General features: G+C 38.3%; 1 protein-coding gene and 1 non-coding gene across 5 annotated transcripts in view; both read right to left on the reverse strand.

Moving 5' to 3' along the window:
• The window catches only part of ASXL2 (ASXL transcriptional regulator 2), a 108,123-nt gene that overhangs the window by 68,314 nt on the left and 20,275 nt on the right, over positions 1-19,534 (reverse strand). The gene's annotated exons all lie outside the window — the stretch shown is intronic.
• Positions 2,329-2,401, reverse strand: TRNAG-CCC (transfer RNA glycine (anticodon CCC)). Its single transcript has one exon. It is a non-coding gene; the product is annotated as a tRNA-Gly (tRNA).

A 19,534-nucleotide genomic window follows, 5' to 3' on the forward strand; every position in this document is an offset into this window, starting at 1 on the left:
GAGGAAGTTAAGACATTCTTAGATTAAAGGAAAATGAAGAATATTTTCCACTAACAGACTTGCTTTAAATTGCTTTCTTATTAAGTCAATTTTGTATTCTTCCTTTTCTTTTTATCCAAATTTTAGGCAGAAACTCTCTTTACCTGAATCATTTTCCATTCTTAACCTGGCTGCTTCTGCTAAGTCGCTTCAGTCGTGTCTGTGACCCCATAGACGGCAGCCCACCAGGCTCTGCCGTCCCTGGGATTCTCCAGGCAAGAACCCTTGGCAATTAGTGGATGAAAGTGAAAGCTAAAATTCAACCAATCTACATTATACTATCAAAGGAGTTATCAATTAGCACAGCAACTGTATCACAAACAACAGATACAAGACTTATGTAACAGATACCACTTGAAGTCAGATATCTCAGATCAGCCACTAAGGTATCAAGATGTGATATCAGAGATCATTTATAAAGATGACACAAACAAGTGCTAATCATTCTCTCAGTTAAATGTCTCAGCAACCTTAAAAGGGAAGCATCATTACTCCCATTTAAGAAGTGGGATAACTAACCCTCAGGATAGTTATCTATTGTTATAGATAACAAATCGTAAATTTGCTAATAGCTAAGCAAATTTCCAAACATAATGCAGCAACGTTAAGTGGGAGTCATAATTCAAACTCAGGTCTATCTTGCAGCCTACAGCACACTGTGTCCTGTGTCTGCATCTCTTTCTTCATTTGCTTAACCATAAAATCCAACAAATAAATTTGTTTACATCTTCCATGACCTCTATGCTAGATCAGATGTTATTAACCTTTCCCTCTTAAGATAGTGCTCTCTCCAGACTCTTTTTTCCCCAAAATGTTTCTCCTTAGTCTTTCTGTTGTTTTCCAGTTGCTAGGCCATGACTGACTTGAGATTCCATGGATCATGTAGCCTGCCAGGCTTCTCTGTCCAAGACATTTCCCAGGCAAGAATACTGGAGTGGGTTGCCATTTCCTTCTCCAGTCTTTTTCTATGGCCACCCCTTAAATATTTTACAAGTATCATTTTAGAGCTTTTCCTTTTCACTCCAACTCTCCCTGAATAAAATCATCCATTCCCAAGACTTCATCAATCACTCCCATTTTGATAAATAAAAACAAGCAGCACAGTCTGTTTATAACTGCTTTTAAACATCAACCTTGGATGTTTCATCTCAAAATTAACATGCCCAAAATTTAACTTACTACCTTTATCCAACTTAAGGCCTATAACAGAAAACTGGACCTGTATTTACTATCTATATACTAAAATCGTATAAAATTACTAAAAATGGAGAAAAATACATCATGGACACAGCTCATAAAAGAATTAAAATAACTGAACAGAAAATAAAGTAGCATTTGCATACTGAAATATTTACAGATAAAATTTTTTGATGTTGGAGATTTGCTTCAAAGTTATAAAGAGAAAATTTAGATAGAGATTAAGTATTGCAAGGCAGGCTATAAGTCAATAATCATAGAAACTATAAGATGGGTACAAAAATATTCATTATATTATTGTTGACTTTTATGTACACATTCAATATCTTGTAATAAAAATTTATGGAAGAAACAACAGAGGATGCTTGATTTCACAAACGATCAAATGCAAAAAAAAAAAAAAGTCACATTTCAATGGTTCACATTTTTCCCTGCTACTTTGGACAGCAAAAACATGGCAATAATAAAACAACATCATGAAATGGGTATGTACACATAATCCAGTGTACAAATTCAACTTTATTCAACATCCAACTTTACTGATAATATAAGAAAATATTCATTATGTTACTCAATATAGAAAAAAGTTTAAAGGTTTCTTATCTAATAAAAAGATATTAAGAAAACTAGTATATTTACACAATTGAATATTGTACAGCTACAGATGAAAAGAAAACATGCATTCAAATCTAGGTGTGGAATGCAAGTACCAGACAACACAATGTGGGGCGGAGTGACTTCAACAACCCAGATTTTCAAAAGGCAAGGACACATCGCTCTTTGGCCCTTCTTCAACCCTGTCTTGAAAATGAAGGAGATGACAAGCCATTCTGAACCATACAGACTAGGACACACCCTAAGAATAGTGGACTAACTACACCTCCAGACTGTTGGAGGGAAGAATAATAAACTTCCAAATCATTTAAGGAAATGTTATATGCAGCCAAAGCCATATCTAACTATTAGGTCGGTACAAAAGTAACTGCAGTCTCAGCCACGAATTTTTTTTTTTTAATATTTATTTATTTATTTTGGCTGTACCAGGTCTTAGTTGCAGCATGGAAACTCTTAGTTTCAGCATATGGGATCTAGTTCCCTGACCGGGGATCGAACCTGGGTTCCCTGCGTTGGGAGCACAGAGTCTTAGCCGCTGGACCACCAGGGAAGTCCCTCAGCCACGAATCTTAAACCATTATAACTAGGCTCAAACACATCTTTATTAAGCAAAATAGGAACCATTACAATCAACACATTTTTGCCAACAAGAAGTAAGTTTGTTTATTATTCCTGTAGCATAAAAATCCATGCTTCAGGATTCAAGGAACTCTTAGAAAGCATTTTCTGCCTCCTGCTGGTTGTGGAAGTGTTTTGCCTGCAAAAAGTTTTCAAGATACTTGAAGAACTGGTAGTCGGTTGGCGAGGGGTCAGGTGAATAATGCTGGATGAGGAAAACTTCATAGCCCAATTCGTTCAACTTTTGAAGCATTGGTTGAGCGATATGAGGATGAACATTGTTGAGGAAAAAAACTGGGCCCTTTCTGTTGACCGATGCCAGCTGCAGGCGTTCCAGTTGTCGGTTCATCTCATCTATTTAATGAGCAAACTTTTCATATGTAATGGTTTTACCAGTATTCAGAAAGCTATTAGGGGATCAGATGGGCAGCAGACCACCAAATAGTGACCACGACCTTTTTTTTGATGAAAATTTGACTTTGGGAAGTGCTTTGGAGCTTCTCGGTCCAACAACTGAGCTGGTTGTCACAGGTTGTCATATAAAATCCACTTTTTGTCGCACATTGCAATCTGATCGAGAAATGGTTCACTGCTGTTGAGTCCAGTAAGAAAAGATAACATTTCAAAACAATGATTTTTCTGACTTGCAGTCAGCTCATGAGGCACTCACTTATCAACTTTTTTCACCTTTCCAATTTGCTTCAAATGCCAAATGACCGTACAATGGTCAACTTCTCCTGTAGTTTTCACTGGATCAGCTTTCATGACTGCTCTCAACTGGTCGTTGTTAACTTCCAATGGCCAGCCACTGTGTTATCTTCAAGGCTCTTATCTCCTTTACAAAACTTTTTTTTTTTTTGCAAAACTTCTTGAAGCACCTCTGCACTGTACATTAGCTAGCAGTTCCTGGGCCAAATGTTATTGTTGATGTTGCGAGTCGTTCTCTGCTACTTTTATGACTCATTTTAAACTCAAATTAAAAAATCACTCAAATTTGCTTTTTGTTTAGCATCATTTCTATAGTCTAACATAAAATAAACAGCAAGCAATAAGTATTAGCAAAAAAAGTGAAAAATGTGCGTTAAAATGATGTATAACATAACTACATTTATTTAAGAATGTATTCCAACATGAAACAGCAAATTTCAACAATGTAAAACAACAATTTCTTTTACATCAGCCTAAATGACTCACCAGTCAGTTAAGTAATCTTCCTAAAACTTAAATTACATATTCCTGACTTTTAACCTCCGTCAACCTTTTAAAATATTAAAATCAAAACAAAATCTGAATTCCTAATAGAGTTTAAGAAATTCTACATGAAACTCTCATCTCACTTTTCTCACATTACCCTCTTGCCCCTTCTCAAACATAACCAATTCATTCCTAATTCAGGGCCTCTGTTCTTGCTCCCTCCTCTTGCAATACTTTTCCTCACAAATTCATGGACTCTCTCCCTCACTTCACTTCTTCAGAGATATTCCTGACCAGTCTAAATACACTGACACTCACAAGCAACACCACCCCTACAGACACACAATTTTACTACTTTAGCCAGATCTTCCCCCTAGCTTTACTGAGATATAACTGACAACACTGTGTAAGTTAAGGTGTACAATGTGATGACTTGATATATGTATATATTGTTAAATGATTACCACACATTATTTTGTGAGAACATTTCAGATATACTCTCTAAACAAATTTCAAGTATATAATACAGTATTGTTAATCATAGTCACCATGCTGTACATTATATCCCCAGAAGGCATTTATCTTAAAACTGCTAATTTGTATCCTTTGACCAACATATCTCAACTTCCTCTAACATATCTCAACTTCCTCTACCACTCAACCCCCTGGTAACCATTCATCTACACTCTGTTCCTATGAGTTCAACTTTTTTGGATTTTACATATAAATGAGATGATGCAATATTTGTCTTTGTCTGGCTTATTTCAATGCCCTAGACTGCCAATAATACCAAACATTAGGCAAGAACTAAACTTTACAAAAATATGAAGCAACTTTAAGTTAAACGCCAAGACTTCACTCCCTATAAAGTCACTTATATGCTCTATTAATATTTACAGATATTCAAATAAAAAGACAAAATAGTAAGCTATTCTGTAAGAAAAGCAAGGGTAAAATATCACAGAATAAGGCCCATTCATATGCAAGAATGCTTTGGTTAATTAATCATAATGAGGCAGAATATCAGAGTCCAAATCCCAACTCTACCAGAAAGTAGTGATGAGCAAACTGGAGGATGTGGATGCCCTACTGTTCATGTGAACCAACAGCTTTCTGTCCAAGGAGCTATGAAGTGGAAATTAATAAAAATTTCTTTCGAATATCAAATCTTAACTGAAAGGTAACAATCCACTATCAGAATGAAATGAACTCTATTTAGAATGGTAATAATAAAAGTATTTTCTAATGTATTATCCAGAGCAAGGAATTACTTTAATATGGTTGAACTTAACTACTTATATATAAATACTTAATATGCTGACAAGACATTAAGCTACTGGAAATGGAGAGCTGAAATTTCTGTTTTTTTTATTTTATTTTTAATTGGAGGATAATTACTTTACAATATTGTGATGGTTTCTTCCATACATCAACACAAATCAGCCATAAGTATACATATGTCCCCTCACTCTTCAACCTCCCTCCCCACCTCACCCCTTTAGGTTGTCACAGAGCACTAGCTTTGGGTTCCCTGTGTCATACAGTCTGTGTTCTTTCCTAATGAAAATTATTTTCATTGATTTTCTAGGTGTACTGTTTTATAATAAAATAGAGGAAGCCAATTAGTTAAAACTGCTTAAGAGATGTTTACTTTCCTTCAAAAAAAAAAGTTTATGACCAATACCTTTACACACTAGGCATTTTAAATTAATCTTAATTTAGCAACTTATGCTAAATTTTCTCAATATTTAGAACTATATATCATTTAGTATGGGGGGAAAGAAATGTTTATAAATTAAATACAAGCACTCTATTAACTTTTTTTGGAGGAGGGAGTTGGGGGGCTTCCCAGGATGCACTGTTGGTCAAGAATCTGCTTGACAGTGCATAAGACACACAAGAGATGCAGGTTCAATCCCTGGGTTGGGAAGATCCTCTGGAGTAGGAAAACGGCACCACTCCAGTATTCTTGCCTCGAAAATTCCATGGACAAAGGAGCCTCGTGGGCTCCAGTCCATGGGAGTTGCAAAGTTGGACACGACCGAGTATGCACGCACTTCACTTCATTAGTTTTTAAGTATGACCATTTTAAAACATACACAAATGCAGAGAGAACACTACAATCAACAATTGTCAACACATGGCTTATTTTGTTTCATCCATACCTGCAGCCACACCCAAGGATACTGGAGGGGGTAGCCTATCCCTTCTCCAGCAGATCTTCCCAACCCAGGAATCAAACCAGGGTCTCCTGCATTGCAGGTGGATCCTTGTATGTAGGTGGGAAGCATACAAAGTGGATTATCCTGAAGCAAATCTCAACATTTCATCCATAAATACTTATTATAGATCTCTTAAAAAGGATAAGGACTATTTTTTAAAATAAAAATACCACTTTACTCCTCAGAATGTAACTATAGTTCCTTAATTATCAAATTATTTAGACAATGTCCTCCATTTTCATGGGGAAGAGAAAACTGTTTTTTTGACAGTTTGTTCAAACCAGTATATAAAGACCCATACACATCACATTTTGTTAACACATATCTTAAAGTCTCTTTTAATCTATGGATTTCTCCCTTTTTTCCTTCCAATTTATTTACTGAAGAAAAAAAACAAAACAAGAAAACTGTACTATAATTTCCCACATTCTGTATTTTGCTAACTGTATCGTACTCTGAACATATTTCCTGAAAATTAGAATTACCTAGAGAGTTGCCCAGATCCAGATTTTATTTTACCAAAAGAACAGTGTTGTTTACTCTCTCCACCACCACCCCCCTCCACCACACACACACGAGAACACACAGGATAGCTATGGTCTCTTTTCTGAGATGTCAAGATGAACCAGGAGGACAATTCATATAGAAAAAAGCAGGATAATTGTTTGAATCTATCCTTTTATTTATTATCAGGATTATTAGTTAGTTTTTCTAGTATATGCCAAAGGTGACTGGTGAGTATGGCTTTTTTCTTTGACATACCATTAGGAAGATTATGAATACAATTTCATGTAATGCCATTATGAATTTTAATATATTTTACACTTTAATTACTGTATTTTCTCATTTAACCTGTAAACTGGTTATTCATAACCACTATCCCTCATGTATATACCATTTATATGAGCTCTTATTTTCATATTAAATATATTAAAACTTCTATTGTCACATTTACTGCAAATATTTTTTCCAGTTTATTCTTCATCTTTTCATTACTGTTGTTTTTCCATGGAGGCTTTTATTGGTTTCACATATTATAGTTCATTAATCTTTTCTTTTGATTTCTTTTAGCATGTCTATGTTTATTCTCCCTTCAATAGCTTAATATTTTTCAATCTTTCCATTTGCATTTAACTCTTCTAATTCCTTTAATTTTTAATAAGAACATGTACATAAACAGAAGTATGTACAGACACACTGTTGTTGTTGTTGTGAAGTCGCTTCAGTTGTGTCCGACTCTGTGCGACCCCACAGACGGCAGCCCACCAGGCTCCCCCATCCCTGGGATTCTCCAGGCAGGAACACTGGAGTGGGTTGCCATTTCCTTCTCCAATGCATGAAAGTGAAAAGTGAAAGTGAAGTCACTCAGTCGTGTCCGACTCCTAGCCACCCCATGGACTGACTGCAGCCTACCAGGCTCCTCCGTCCATGGGATTTTCCAGGCAAGAGTACTGGAGTGGGTTGCCATTGAGAAACCCAAACGGGAGAGATGAAGAGGAAAATTAAAAGCCCACATCTATTTGTTAGCAAAAATACCATACTCCATTACATTATCACTACAATACTATTACTGTAGAGCTATTACTATTACATTATTTTACCACGAATTAATTTTAATTGGAAAGACTGCTTGTTTCACAAAACATTTAGTTTACTTTAACCACAGGAGGGCAGTGTTTATCAAACAAAAAATCATTTCATTGGAATTGTTCATGAAGTTACAAAACAATTGTTAGAAATTATTTTATAACAAACTGAGTAACTGTTAAGAAGAATTAAAATCAACACTACACAGAATTAAAGTATAAAATAAATTTGTTTTTTAAAGCATACTTAATCCATCTACTTTCCTTGCAGATTCTCACATTCAGCTAATACAAGGATATAAAATTTATACTTTTCAGTATTCAATAATATAAACAGTTCCTAAAATTTGGTTTGATTCTCACCTAATTAAAAGCAGTATTTCAATTACTGCTGCATTTCTGAGTTCATCACAAACAGGAGCAGATATGTAGAGCCTGAATTTTGTGTAATCTAGAAAATTTTACATTTAAAATATACATATAAAAACATACTAATCTTTACAGATTTACATCAGTGCCCTGTGGCTTATTCACTGTCCAAAAGCTTTAATTTAATGTCACAGTAGTGAATGAAGTCCCCCAGGAAACATGCAGAATGAGAAGTGGTAAGAGTCTATTAGTTCAGTTCAGTCACTCAGTTGTGTCCGACTCTGCGACCCAAAGAACCGCAGCACACCAGGCCAGAGTCTATCTATGCTAGGGAACAAATATGCCAATGTTAAATGGTCAGAGAAGAAAAACTTGCAAATAAACAAAGGAGTAGCCAAAGAAATAGGAAGGAATATATTAGAATACATTGCCTCAGAAAAGACAGACGCATTTTAAAAAGGATAAAGTGATCAGCAATGTCAAAAACCCCCTAGAAAAAAAAAAAAAAAACCCTAGAGGTTGAGACGGCAACTTCAAATTCTTCTGTATTTAGCAACAAGAAGTCCTTAGCTTTACAAGTTCAGATTCCATTTAATCACAAGGGAAGAAATCAAGCTTGAGGAGGGTTAGCACTGAATGGGAGGTTCAGCAGTAGCAATAAGGAGTTAAAGCAACTCTTCTTAAAACAGTGAAGGAAAACATGGAATCAAGGAATTTTGTCAAATGGACCTGAACAAGTTCCACTGATCAGGATGAAAGGAAACAGAGGCATCCCTAGCCATACCAACTCTTCTCACGCCAATTTGAGAGGCAAATAGCTTCAGAGAGTTTCATAAATCTCTTTTTCCAAATCTGTGCTACTTACAATGTGACACTCAAAAACAAATGAAGTCAGAGGATGCAGTATTCCTCACCTACCAAACTCACTATACAAACACTATGAGTTCATGAGCTGAACAGATAATATGGAAACATAGAATTAAGGCAGAAGGAATAATCGATAGAGCTAAACATCTTACCTGCCTCCTGAGCAGTATCTGTTGATCACTCTGTCCTGAGATGCACTCCTCTGTTGAGCTTCTGTGACACCAGACTCTCCTTGCTTCCTTCCTATCTCTCCAATAGCAACTTTTCATTCTCCACAAAGTTGATCTTTCTCAAAATTCTCTTCTTGTCCCCAATTTCTACTCTCCTTGGACATTTTCATCCTCCCAAAATATTTATGATCCTACAGCAGAACTCCATACACACCTGCAGTATTTATCACACTGTGTTTATTATAACCGCATCTTAAATCATCTGTCTTGCCCACTGGTTTAGGCTTCACAAGGGCTGCGACTACCTGTCTTGTTCACCTAATACCTCTTAGTGCCTGTCATAGGACAGGACTAAAATATGTGATGGCTGACTGTTGGAATTAGGAACACAGGTGACAAGACTGGCTTTAGACAAAAGTGAAAAGGTGGGGTTTTTGTTTGTTTTTAACAAGAAAGAAAGATGAAAGGTGAGTGCAAAAGCAAATACATTTGTAGATTCAGGAGCAGAAACTTGAAGGATGGGCTGCTGCTGTTCAGTCATGTCCGACTCTCTGCGAGCCCATGGACTGCAACACACCAAGCTTCCCTGTCCTTCACTATCTCCGGTAGTTTACTCAAACTCATGTTCAATGAGTTGATGCCGCCATCCAACCATTTCAGTATGTTCATCCAACCATGAACAGTATGAAAAGAATGGGCTGAGAATATTTAAATACATATCTATACAGAACAGTAGCTACAGATATCCAGAGATTACAGAGGCTAGCTTTCTAAGCAGAGGCATAGCCTTAGCTAAAAGGTCCCTAAATTCTGAAAAGCTGTATCATGTCATTCTGATCTGCTGGCTTAGATTCTTCTTATTATTCAAGAATGTTATGCACACTCCCTGGTTCAAGCAAAAACAAAAAAACTCAACACCTAATTCTCCCAAAACTCTGAAGAATTAACAGTTAATACTAATCTAGCATTTGAGTCCTAGGTACTGGTCTAAGTACTTATTAGCTCACTTAATCTTTACAACAAATCTATGAGGTAGACAGCCATTATGGCATTTTTTTCAGATGTGAAAACTGAGACACAAAGAAAATAAGTAACCTGCCCAAGGTCACATTAGCTAACAAGTGATGGAAGACAAGTTTCCTTGCTCTTAAGCATTAAACTATACGTCTCTCAATCAGTTATACATCCACACTATTCCTAAAACTAACTCTTAACAAACATTTACTAAGTGCTTCTTAAGTGCCAAAAACTGGAGATACAAAGATGAGTAAGAAACAAGCCCTGTAGTTCACAGCTAGCGTAGAGATTGAGTAGGGGAAGAGAGAGATGGACAATTACAATACAAGAGAAGAAATACTGACAACATCTATAAAGAACTATGGAAATAAACATAAAGAACATTAACTCTTCCTATTAAAAATTATGCAGTATTTCAAATGCAGAGTAAAGTACAAAATAATAAAACACTTAAGTATCAACTAACAAGCTTTGTCAAATCCACAAAGGGAAATGAACAGAAATATTTTATACCTTTATTAGGGTGGTGGTTACACAAGTAACCAGAGAACTCAACTTATCAACCAGAGAACTCAACTTACTCGTACCTGAGAATGAGACTGTTTTAATACCTAAAATGATCAAGAGGCAGTGAAGTGATACCCAATAAAGCAGGTTGCAAGTGAGAAGAAAGGATGTAAATTCTCTGCTTGATAAGTAAATAAATCTTTAGGGGAAAAGATATCACATCCATGTATACACAAAAATAAAAATGGGATGCCAAAAAATGTTGGGCAATATATAGCAAGTCCTTGGTTTTAAGTAAGTTAGTATTCCTTTTTTTTTTGCGGGGCGGGGGGCGGGGAATGGTCATGTGGCATACAGGAACTTTAATTCCCTGACCCGGGAACAAACCCATGCCCTGTATTGGAAGCACGGAGTTTTAACCACTGGGCCACCAGGAAGTCACCAGAAGTTAGTATTCTAATGGTAGAAACACAGAATAACTACGTAAGCAAAAAAAAATTTTTTTCAGATAGTGATAAATACAATGAACAAAATAAAAGTGATAAGTACAATAAATTTTAAAAAAAATTTTCAGATAGTAGTTAAGTACAATAAAATAAAACAGGGTGACAAGCTTAATGAGACACTTTTACTTGAAGAGAGAGAGCTAAGTAGTCAGGTTCAATGACCACTCAACATTTAAGCTGAGAACTGAATGACAAGTTGCTAGGCATGGGAATATTTAATATGTATTTGATTAGTTCAAAGGCCATGAGAAGTTTTAGTTTATAAAGTCACATGGAAAATAAAATTCAAACCTAATAATAAATATTTCATCATTTGTAAGAGGTTTCACTTACAAAACAAACAAAAACCAGGTAACATTTTTTAAACAAGCATTAAGGAAAATGTGTCATCTCTCATCTTCCTTTCTTTCCCATTCCTTCCTAGCTCCTCCCCCATGTCCCATCTCCCTCCCATTCTCACCCACCCCCTCCTCAGATACTTACTAGGATCAAAGCAACCATAAACAAACAAAAAATTTTATTTCCTCACTTTTACAAACAAAAGGCAGCAAGTTATATACAATATTCAATACATGACCTTTTTCATTTAATATATCTTGAAGGTCCTTATGGTATATAGAAAGCTTTTTTTTTTTTTTTTACAGCTGCATTATATTCCATTGTGTGGATATACCGTAACTTATTTAACCAGTCTCCTAATGATGGACTAGGGAACTGCTTCCCTTCTTTTGCATTAGCATCCAGCAGAAACAACTGCTGCCCTGTGTCACATCTCCTCAGCCCGTGGATGAACTCGGCCTCATTTGCTGTAGGCAGCTCCCACCTAACACTGACTGTCCATTCCACTTCATGCTGATAGTGGCCTATCTCAAGGTTCCATGAGTCTCTCTACTTCTCTGCCTCAGAACTTCTCTTACCCCAAGGGAGCCCAAACAGCAGTACAGCAGCCCAGCTCAGAAGAGCAGGGGAGTAAGCATTCTTACCAGAGTTAGCAATTCCAAACCAACTGCTGGGGAGTCAGTATAGCCTCTCAAGACTGACATAGCTTAGCTTCTGCTGCTGCTGGGTATCCAAAACCAGTCATCAGCAAAGGCAAACCCTGAGCCTCCAATTTGGTACAACCACTCAAAGAGATGAGCTAAGCACTGGATGGCAACTTGACAACACTGGGCATCCTCCACCCTCAAAGGGCAGCAATTTGCCCTCAATGGCACTGACAACGATTCTGATAAGTCTGCCCTCCCTGCCTTCAGTGCCTCAGCCAGCACCATTATCCAAAAGTACCTAGTTTTAACAACATGGGGTATAAGACTACTTCAGACCACACGACTCTTGCTTACAATGAAGAAAATTTAACCATGGGCATTGAGCACTGATATCACATATGCTATGTGATCAAGAAGTAGTAAGCCTTTTAGGATGCACTGCAGTAAGTGCATCCTAAAAGTACAATCCAGTGGTATGTATGAACAGAAATAGGATTGTTCCTAGAACCCTAGTGAGCAAAAAAAAAAAAAGAATCTGTTTCCCGTTCCTGCAACGTTAGGCTCTGCTAGCTAGAATCAGAGATCTTTATTCCCATGGGGCAACATTTTTAATCAGAGGACTTTGAATCTGAAGTTAACAACTGTCAGTCACTTTGGGCTCCTCATGCTGATGGACTAGGAGGCAAAAAAAGAAAGGAGTTATAATGTTGGGGTAACTAATATTACTAGTTAGGCGGTTCTCAATACTTACAAGGGTGGTAATAACAGGCAACAGCAGCATAAGGCAAAGGTATGATAAGAGAAAAGCAAACAGGGGTTCAGCCCCTTCAGGAACGATAGCCTGGGTCACACTACCAGGCAAGGATCTCAGATTAGCTGAAGTCTGGCTAAGGATGAAGGAAATCCAGAATAGATGGAATTGGAGGGAAATGAATATATGGTTGCAAAGAATATAATCAATCTGATTTCGGTGTTGACCATCTGGTGATGTCCACGTGTAGAGTCTTCTCTTGTGTTGTTGGAATAGGGTGTTTGCTCTTACCAGTGCGTTCTCGTGGCAAAACTCTATTAGCCTTTGCCCTGCTTCATTCTGTACTCCAAGGCCAAACTTGCCTGTTACGCCAGGTGTTTCCTGACTTCCTACTTTTGCATTCCAGCCCCCTATAATGGAAAGGACATCTTTTTTGGGTGTTAGTTCTAGAAGGTCTTGTAGGTCTCCATAGAACCGTTCAACTTCAGCTTCTTCGCCGTTACTGGTCAGGGCATAGACTTGGATTACCGTGATATTGAATGGTTTGCCTTGGAAACGAACAGAGATCATTCTATCGTTTTTGAGATTGCATCCAAGTACTGCATTTTGGACTCTTTTGTTGACCATGATGGCTACTCCATTTCTTCTAAGGGATTCTTGCCCACAGTAGTAGATATAATGGTCATCTGAGTTAAATTCACCCATTCCAGTCCATCTTAGTTCGCTGACTCCTAGAATGTCGACGTTCACTCTTGCCATCTTCTGTTTGACCACTTCCAATTTGCCTTGATTCATGAACCTAACATTCCAGGTTCCTATGCAATATTGCTCTTTACAGCATCGGACTTTGCGTCTATCACCAGTCACATCCACAGTTGGGTATCGTTTTTGCTTTGGCTCCATCCCATCATTCTTTCTGGAGTTATTTCTCCACTGATCTCCATTAGTATATTGGGCACCTACTGACCTGGGGAGTTCATCTTTCAGTGTCCTATCTTTTTGCCTTTTCATACTGTTCATGGGGTTCTCAAGGCAAGAATACTGAAGTGGGTTGCCATGCCCTTCTCCAGTGGACCACAATCTGTCAGACCTCTCCACCATGACCCATCCGTCTTGGGTGGCCCCACACTTCTTTGCAGCCAAAGATGGAGAAGCTCTATACAGTAAGCAAAAACAAGACCGGGAGCAGACTGTGGCTCGGATCATGAACTGCTTATTGCCAAATTCAGACTTAAATTGAAGAAAGTAGGGAAAACCACTAGACCATTCAGGTAATACCTAGATCAAATCCCTTATGAGTATACCGTAGAAGTGACAAATAGATTTAAGGGACTAGACCTGATAGACAGAGTGCCTGATGAACTATGGACAGAGGTTCGTGACATTGTACAGGAGACAGGGATCAAGAAAATCCCCATGGAAAAGAAACGCAAAAAAGCAAAATGGCTGTCTGAGGAGGCCTTACAGATAGCTTGGAAGAGAAGAGAAGTGAAAGGCAAGGAGAAAAGGAAAGATATTCCCATCTGAATGCAGAGTTCCAAAGAATAGCAAGGAGAGATAAGAAAGCCTTCCTCAGTGATCAGTGCAAAGAAATAGAGGAAAACAACAGATTGGGAAAGACTAGAGAGCTCTTCAAGAAAATTAGAGATACCAAAGGAACATTTCATGCAAAGATGGGCTCAATAAAGGACAGAAATGGTATGGACCTAACAGAAGCAGAAGATATTAAAGAGGTGGCAAGAATACACAGAAGAACTGTACAAAAAAGATCTTCACGACCCAGATAATCATGATGGTGTGATCACTCACCTAGAGCCAGACATCCTGGAATGTGAAGTCAAGTGGGCCTTAGAAAGCATCACTACGAACAAAGCTAGTGGAGGTGATGGAATTCCAGTTGAGCTATTTCAAATCCTCAAAGGTGATGCTGTGAAAGTGCTGCACTCAATACGCCAGCAAATTTGGAAAACTCAGCAGTGGCCACAGGACTGGAAGAGGTCAGTCTTCATTCCAATCCCAAAGAAAGGCAATGCCAAAGAATGCTCAAACTACCACACAATTGCACTCATCTCACATGCTAGTAAAGTAATGCTCAAAATTCTCCAAGCCAGGCTTCAGCAATATGTGAACCGTGAACTTCCAGATGTTCAAGCTGGTTTTAGAAAAGGCAGAGGAACCAGAGATCAAATTGCCAATGTCCGCTGGATCATTGAAAAAGCAAGAGAGTTCCAGAAAAACATCTATTTCTGCTTTATTGACTATGCCAAAGCCTTTGACTATGTGGATCACAATAAACTGTGGAAAATTCTGAAAGAGATGGGAATACCAGATCATCTGACCTGTCTCTTGAGAAACCTGTATGCAGGTCAGGAAGCAACAGTCAGAACTGGACATGGAACAACAGACTGGTTCCAAACAGGAAAAGGAGTACGTCAAGGCTGTATATTGTCACCCTGCTTATTTAACTTATATGCAGAGTACATCATGAGAAACGCTGGGCTGGAAGAAACACAAGCTGGAATCAAGATTGCCGGGAGAAATATCAATAACCTCAGATATGCGGATGACACCACCCTTATGGCAGAAAGTGAAGAAGAACTAAAGAGCCTCTTGATGAAGGTGAAAGAGAGTGAAAAAGTTGGCTTAAAGCGCAACGTTCAGAAAACTAAGATCATGGCATCTGGTCCCATCACTTCATGGGAAATAGATGGGGATACAGTGTCAGACTTTTGTTTTTTGGGCTCCAAAATCACTGCTGATGGTGACTGCAGCCATGAAATTAAAAGACGCTTACTCCTTGGAAGGAAGATTATGGCCAACCTAGATAGCATATTTAAAAGCAGAGACATTACTTTGCCAACAAAAGTACGTCTAGTCAAGGCTATGGTTTTTCCAGTGGTCATGTATGGATGTCAGATTTGGACGGTGAAGAAAGCTGAGCGCCGAAGAATTGATGCTTTTGAACTGTGGTGTTGGAGAAGACTCTTGAGAGTCCCTTGGACTGCAAGGAGATCCAATCAATACATCCTAAAAGAGATCAATCCTGGGTGTTCACTGGAAGGTCTGATGTTGAAGCTGATACTCCAATACTTTGGGCACCTCATGCGAAGGGTTGACTCATTGGAAAAGACCCTAATGCTGGGTAGGATTGGGGGCGGGAGGAGAAGGGGACGACAGAGGATGAGATGGTTGGATGGCATCACCAACTCGATGGACATGGGTTTGGGTAGACTCCGGGAGTTGGTGATGGACAGACAGGCCTGGCGTGCTGCAATTCATGGGGTTGCAAAGAGTCGGACACAACTGAGCCACTGAACTGAACTGAACTGAACTGAATATATGGTCTTGGAACCTGCTGCTGTCACACAGACTACAGCTTAGTCTGTTAACCATCCTGTATTAAGTCATTTTCAGAGGCTGCCATCAGCCTCTATCTTAAGAGGCTGGTAACAACAGTGGGTTTAATACAGAGTGCTAGCTGTGTAATAAACTGTAACAGTCTTCCAATGTCCTGCAACACTCACAATGCCGACGTCCCACCTCTCACATTGCCGCTCTCTGTACCTGACATAACTTCCCTACTCCTTTCTATGTATGAAAGTTTATCTGTCATCTAACAAAACAGCAAAAATTTCCAAAACTGGTAATATTCAATCCTTCAAGGGTTGAGTAAGAAAGGCACTAACACAGTACATACCTGAGAAAGTAAACTGACACACCTTTCTGGAAAGCAATTTAGTGAACATGTAACTTTAAGGGCCTTCCAAAGACTGACATCCTCTTACCCAGCAAATTTTCTTCTAACAATTACAAAAGCAACATAACAGAAATATACAGGAGAGCTAGGCACAAAGGTGATCCCTGTAGTACTATTTGTAACAATGGTAAAAATAAACCATCGTAATTTCCAACATTAAGATAATAAAGTAAATCAATTTAACTCTCCTCATAAAGAGATCTTTAGTTCAAGAGCAAAGCAGAAACCACAAGCCGTTTTATCTTTAGGGCCCTCCAATTAGACAATACTTGAAACATAGTGAAAGTGTTAGTCACTCAGTCATGTCTGACTCTTTGTGATCCCTGACTGTAGTCCACCAGACTCCTCCGTCCATGCAATTCTCCAGGCAAGAATACTGGAGTGGGTTGCCATTTCCTCCTCCAGGGGATCTTCCTATCCCAAGGATTGAAACCAGGTCTCCTGCATTGCAGGCAGGCTCTTTACTGACTGAGCCATGAGGGAGGAAATCAATAAATTATTTCTACACTGAAAACAATGGCATGTCATCATCAAAGATTTCTTTAACCAGAGCTTTTGATGATTAGGAAATGCTTATGATATACAAAAACCATAAGCAAAACTGGTTACAACATAAGATTTCAGCTAATGCCAAAATGTTGATAGTATTATCTCAGATCAGAGTTATTAACTTAAAGTCTAGGCCCACAGAATACAAGCTGGCTTCAGGACTGCATGAACTCCTTTGGAGTTTTGTATAGTATTTAGTGTCTGTATCTTTTTCTGGAGAGAAGAACCACAGCTTTCATTAAATTCCAAAGGGGAACCTTGACCCTGAAACAACTAAGAATATGTCTCTTTACACTTTTGTTTTTAAACTTTCCACAAGGCACACTGCTAGCCAGATAATCAAGGGGGAAAAAAGGGCGAAATTAGTTAAAAGTGTCCACAGTTCACAAAAATAATCAATCCCTAACAAAAAATTAAAGGACCTGCACATTAACACATTTCCTTAAAACACTTCTATCAGCTTAAGATGTATAATTTTCCTTTGTTTATATTTCTAATTTGCCCAACTCTTATCCACACTGGAGGATCAAGATTTCATACAGGGTTCAGCCAACAAAGGAGAAGGAACAGGAGGAGGAAACCAATGCGGGTAGTATCACTCTGCAAATATAATGTGTTACTATCACAGAATTTCAGTAAAAGGACTCTATCTCAGCTAAAAAGTTAAGTTCCAAATTTAGGGTTGTTAGGCCATTCTTCAAAAAAATGTCCAATAAAATGAAGTGGGCTAAACCATTTACTAAAAAATGGAATTGGGATAGCAATCACAGATCCTAATTAAAGTTAGGGTGCATCTCTTATCCCAACCTTCCATCTACTACAGCTCTCATTTATGATTACAAGACAGAAATAGAAGTATATGAATAATAAAACCAGTAAGGATGATTTCAAAGATATATCAAACTCTTCAGAAGTTCTTTTTCTCCCAATCACTAATGGAATTGTTAGAAAAATTGCCTATTTATTAGGAAACCTCATTAATTACAAAAACCATAAGGAGTTCAGAGTTTCCCAGGTGGTGCTAGTGGTAAAGAACTCACCTGCCAACGTAGGAGAATCGGGTTTGATCTCTGGGTTGGGAAGATCCCCCTGAAAGAGGAAATGGCAACCCACTCCAGTATTGCCTGGAGAATTCCATAGACAGAAAACCCTGGCAGCCTACAGTCCACAGGGTTGCAAAGAGCTGGACACAATTGAAGTGACTTAGTATGAACGAAGTGTTCAAACATTTTCTTTTTGTTATGCAATAAAACCATGTGTTACAAAAACTAAAATAATAAAATTCCCTAGCGGTTCAATGGCAAGAACTCGGTGCTTTCACTACCAGAGCCCGGGTTCAATCCCTGGTCAGAGAACTAAGATCCTGCAAGCCACCAGGTATAGCTAAAAAAAAAAAACCCACAAAACAAAATAAATAAATAAATAAAGCTCTGGTTCAAAGGATTAAAATACCCTTGTTCTGCCTTTGCATAGTATAAAAGAAAAAAACCCCACAGGTACTATGAAAAGGGAACTGTACTAAATAGTGAAGGAAAGTTGTACAATAGAAGGGAAAGAAATTATAACTTGTAGTCACTTTTATATAAACAGATTTCTGACTCTCACCATGATGACTTTCTAATGCCAACACTCCCTGCTCTAGCTTCTGCCCTTCCTAACTCCTTACTAGTCAACGGGACGGAGAAGGCAATGGCAACCCAGTCCAGTACTCCTGCCTGGAAAATCCCATGGATGAAGGAGGAGGAGCCTGGTAGGCTGCAGTCCAAGGGGTCGCTAAGAGTCGGACATGACTGAGCGACTTAGCAGCAGCCAACAGGAGGTCCAGTGAACTGTGCTAGAGTTCAAGCAAGAAATAGGAGGCGTATCCCCATTCCTCCACAATCAATGAGTAAAGTGTTATCCCCCCCCCAAGGTAAGTGACCAAATTACAAACCGATGACTCTCCACAAACTGAAACAAGGTTAAGTAGGGGAAAAAACTAGAAAACAATTAAGCTGAAATATCAATGGTAACAGCCACTGGACTGTGCGTAATTTTTTTTTCCTTTTTACCCTCCCCATATTTTCTATCATGTGCAAGTATTATTCTGATCCAGAAAGGTTTTTCCATTTTTATACGGTGAAATCTTGTCTTTTATGGATTCTGCTTTTGTTAAGTATGATTTCCAAACAATGACACAAAACCCAGAGCAGTATGAGAAAAAATCTTACCAAATGGACCTACGTTATATAAAATGAAAAACTTGGTACTGCCTGTACACACATGCACACACAGCACACACACAAACCTATAAGCAGAGTCTAAAGCTATGACCAACCTAGACAGCGTATTAAAAAGCGAAGACATTACTTCGCCAACAAAGGTCCATCTAGTCAAAGCTTTGGTTTTTCCAATAGTCATGTATGGATGTGAGAGTTGGACCATCAAGAAAGCTGAGCGCTGAAGAATTGATGCTTTTTAATTGCAGTGCTGGATAACACTCTTGAGAGTCCCTTGGACTGCAAGGAGATCAAACCAATCAATCCTAATGGAAATCAGTCCTGAATATCTACTGGAAGGACTGACGCTGAAGCATCATTGGTTT

This window comes from Giraffa tippelskirchi, chromosome 4 (assembly GCF_054371585.1).
Source record: "Giraffa tippelskirchi isolate mGirTip1 chromosome 4, T2T-mGirTip1v1.2.pri, whole genome shotgun sequence".
In the NCBI taxonomy this organism is placed as follows: Eukaryota; Metazoa; Chordata; class Mammalia; order Artiodactyla; family Giraffidae; genus Giraffa; species Giraffa tippelskirchi.